This window comes from Miscanthus floridulus, chromosome 6 (genome assembly GCF_019320115.1).
Source record: "Miscanthus floridulus cultivar M001 chromosome 6, ASM1932011v1, whole genome shotgun sequence".
Lineage (NCBI taxonomy): Eukaryota > Viridiplantae > Streptophyta > Magnoliopsida > Poales > Poaceae > Miscanthus > Miscanthus floridulus.
In genome coordinates, this window is record NC_089585.1 from 89,050,573 (window position 1) to 89,055,085 (window position 4,513).

The window sequence follows — 4,513 nt, forward strand, 5'->3', positions numbered from 1 at the left end:
TAAACCGATCTAGTGAGGGGGCGTTGCCAGCGACGGGAAGACTGCCACCGGCCACCGCCGCCTCTGCACCGCCGCCACTGCGTCCGCGACTTCACCGCCAGACCTCACCGTGTCACCGACAAGGACGCCATGGCAAGCTCATCTTCTACGAAGGCGGCTAATGGTTTGCACCTCCGCAACCCCCCTCTCTCTCACTCTATCTGTAAATCCCGTACTAGTTCATGTTCTAGGACTTACTATTTATCCCAAATGTTAGTACACATGCTAGATCTATGACTAGATGATCATGTTATGCATCTATCAGATGCAACCAAGGTCTTCGAGATTGGAGTCGGGAGTGGATCTAGTGTTAGTAGTGCGCCTAATGAACACCGTTCACAGTTGGGGTCTCAGTAATCTTGAATTTTAACTTTCTTTCAAGCGACAGTTATTATATATATTTTATACTAAAATTGTAGCTTTAGTTCATTATAATTTATGTAAGCATAATCTGTAATTTTTTGTTCCATGAATAAAAAACCCGATAGACAAACCCATAAACCCGACAAAATCTAACCACAATTAATAATTTATGATTATTTCTATAATCACAAAGTACAAAAAATTAATATGTTTTGACATAAAGACAAAAGACAAATCATAAAAGTAATAATAACTTGTACTAGTTGTTTGTACAAGAGTATCATCTATAATTATCTTAAAATTCACCCCTGAAATATAAAAGAAGTGATAAGACGACTGATTATCATGGTCGGGACACTTAGAAGAAAGGCAAACTCTTCCTACCGAACTATCCCAGTTCATTACTGGACACTCCAGACACGCTTCCACCGATGGCCCAATCACACATTGACAGAGCTCCGGCGAGCCATCAGCTCGTCCACTAAGCGTCCGACATCATCGTAAGATGACCCGCCCTTGGCCACCGCGCGCCTGGCCTTCTCCCCGAGCGCCTTGGCCTTCTCCTGTATCGCCTCCGCGTACTCGTTGTCGCCCATCACTCTACCAATGGCCTCCGCGATCACCTCGCCGCCGATCACGCGCCGTGTCTCCAGCTTCGACGCGTAGTCCATGGACCCCACACCGACACCGACCTTGAGCAATTCCACCACCAGCTTCTCGTTGTAGAACTGGTCGGCGTAGCGCGGCCACGTCACCATAGGCACGCCGGCGCTCACGGCCTCCAGCGTCGAGTTCCACCCGCAGTGCGTCACGAACCCGCCCACTGCCGGGTGGGTCAGGATCAGCATCTGCGGCGCCCAGCCCCGGATGATGAAACCACGGTCGCCGCGCGCCATCAGCTCCGCGAACCCGTCGGGCATCCACTCTGAGTCTCTGACTCCTCGGTGTCCGCGCCGCCGCCGATGACCCAAACGAAGTTCTTGCCGGACAGGTCAAGGCCGCGTGCGAGCTCGGGCGGCGAGAAATGGGTCAGCGTGCCGAAGGACACGTACACCACCGAGCCCTCCGGCTTCGTGTCGAGCCACTGCTTGCAGCCGTCCGTGTCCGGCGAGGGCCCGTTGCTGGCGCCCCTCGTCGCCACGTCCTTGCTAGCGAGCGCGACCGGCCCGACAAGCCATGCGCGGCGCCCGAGCGTCGTGGTGTAGTGCTCCAAGTAGTCCGGCTCTAGCTCGTGGAAGCTGTTGAACACCTCGCCGTAGCTCCTCTGGTCCGTGGCGTTGACGCGCTGGAGGACGGCCCAGTACTCCGGCCGCTTCTTGGGCACCAACATCTGGCTGCGCCTCAGCTCGACGCGGTGCGGCAGCCCCGGAAGCAGCACGAGCGCGTCCGGGTCGTCGGGGGTGGCCTCCACGGGGTTGTTGCGCAGCATACTGTCGATGCATGTCCGCGACAACAAGCTGCTGCCGAGGAACGCCATCCGCGGGACCCCGTGCTCTGCGGCGGCGTCGGGGCGATTCTCCGCTAAGAACCGGTCGAACGGCTCGCGGAGTAACCGGACCCCGTGGAAGAACTTTTCGCGGTCGTCCATGGAATTAAGGGCCGGGCCGCTCTCGACGCCGGGGGGCAGCCCGACGTCGGGGAACGGCACGACGGCGATGTCGATGTCCAGGGCGCCCTCGGTGCCGCGGGAGGCGTCGTTGGCGCGGTCCACCGCCGAGCGGATGACTTGGGCGTTCACCGGGGTGGTGAGGATGGTGCACTTGACGCCTCGGGCGGCGAAGAGCGCGGCCATGTCGGCGATCGGGATGAGGTGCCCCGGCGCGAGGAACGGGAAGAAGAGGATGTGCAGCGGCTTCTGCTCATCGTTGATGGCCATGGCTGGCTGCGTGCCCGCGCCGGCGCAGCTGCGCTCTTGGGAAATTAGATCAGGTGGAAGCGACTCTCGAAAAGTACCCGTCCGTTTCGTCATTGCTTACGTAACATGTCACCTCGAATTTTCCCGGAGTCCTTCAGTTCCCGGCAACGAGTGTACGTGCATGGGGGCAGAAAGTAAGAGTGTACGTGCACGTGTGCCGGTGTGGCCAAGCGTTTCGTGAACCCGGAAAGTAGGCCCAATTTGACTTGCATCTTCCATTACTGTCGCGCGAGTGAACGCGACTGCCCACAGCGCACTGAAGAGTCGCCGCTGCCATGCGCCTTTCAGTACAATTCGATTAAGTCATAGAAGATCATATAAATATTTGAAAGAACATCTAAGCCCGTGAGTTTTGGAGTATTGATGACATATAATTAAGCAACTAATGAGAATATGTTGAGTTTGGACAGGTAACAAATATGCAAAATTAAAAGATAACACGTGAGACCCCTCAATTCTTTCGACGCGACGTTCGGATCGATCAAGGCTTACTTTCCTTTTATGATTTTGAATTTAAGTATACGAAGCGCTATACTATAAAGAGGGACAGAAATTGCAAGCTTCTAGGGAACCATGTGCTCTCATCTCAAGACCAAAAACCCAAAAGCCAAAAGAAAGCCAGCACGATTCCTATTCTTTCTTTTCTGGACTGCGCATAAGTTCTACGTCTAACCACGGAACCTCTGTGTGGTTAAGCGCAGAAGTTCTACGTCCTGTCGCAAAAGTTTTGCGACTTGTCTGTATGTTGGTGTGGAGTGGGAGGGAGTATTTTATACTTCCCTCTCTTCTTCGTCAACGGTTGCCTGCACATTTCAGACAGCTCCTAACTCGTGAAACAACTCTCTCTCCTCCATTGTTGGCCATCCAACCTCTCCCTAGAGTCCTTGGTGATTTCCCCTTGAGTGATTGGATTTAGGAGTGGATTAGAGAGCCCTTGAGCAAGAACAATCAACTGAGAGTCTTGGTTCTCGCTCTAGCTTGCGCTTTGTGTTCGTTACTCTTGGAGGTTGGGCTCCTAGACGACTAGAGGTTGCCCAGGAGCTCCCAATCGGCTATGGTTGAGCACCGGAAAGTTTATATTGCCCTTGTGAAGCTTAGTGGAAATCTCAAGCTCGATCTTTGTGATTCGCTTGAGAAGAGATAGGAGCTTGAAAAGACTCCAAGCCTTTGTGGCTCCCTCAGCAATGAGGAAGTAGGCAAGCCTTTGTAGCTCCGCTGAACCTCGGGGTTGTTTCAGTTGCAGGGGCTTGGTGCAAAAGGAAGCTACGACCATAAGGTAGCTGGGGAATTTACTTGATTTGGTTCTCTTCTCTGATCTCTAGTCATTTGTGAGCTTAAGCCATCTATGCATAACTTCGGTGTATTTGCACAGAACTTCTGCGGCCAAGTGTGGAAGTTTTTTTTTTGAAAGGGTCAGTAGGGGAGTCCTCTACCTTTTTTTTTGTATTTTCATTATAAAGAATGGAGTACAATATTTACATGTTACAAGGCTCCTAGAGACAAAGCAAAAAGATACAATTGCACGCGCGGAAGTTCGTCTGGAATACACACAAGTTCTGCAGTCTGCTGATCATTGTTTTTCTAGATAAATTTTTGTAGGCCTATTCACCTCCCTCTAGGCCATACAACGATCCTTTCAATATTGCATATGATAAAGTCACTGATAATTACTCCCCCGTCCTATTTATTTGCACATTTACGGTTTGAATTTTGTCCCCTATTTAATGCACATATGGATAACAGGGCTAGATAGCCCACGGTGGGACCTGCACCAAAAGCTACCTGCCAGGCTCTCACCTCACGCATGGCTCTTCTCATGCGGATGTCACGCACGAACTCTAAAGCCGTTCCAGATAAAAAAAATTAGCTGCCTTATATACTCGTAAAAGAAAATTGGCGCACAACCTAAGATGCCTTTAAAGATGAGCATGCACCTCTCAGCTCGGTGGCCCGTCCCGAAGCATGGTTTTTGGGTCCGGCCCAAGTATGGCACGACCCGGTATAGTGCGGGCCTGAGCTGGCCAAGCCCAACGCACAGGGTTGTGCTTCGGCTGCACCCCAGGCACGCCGGGCAACACGACACGGCCCGACATTTGGAGGACTAAGGCCTGGTAGTGGCCCGGTCTGCTAAGTGCCCATAGCACCGTGCCCTTCCATCCTAACCCTAACTTCATTTTCCCTCCCCAGCACCACACT

At 52.4% G+C, this 4,513-nt stretch overlaps 1 pseudogene; it reads right to left on the minus strand.

Annotated features, from left to right (window-relative positions):
* Positions 1–565: 565 nt before the first annotated feature.
* Positions 566–2,586, minus strand: LOC136458573 (scopoletin glucosyltransferase-like; annotated as a pseudogene).
* Between the last annotated feature and the right edge of the window lie 1,927 nt (positions 2,587–4,513).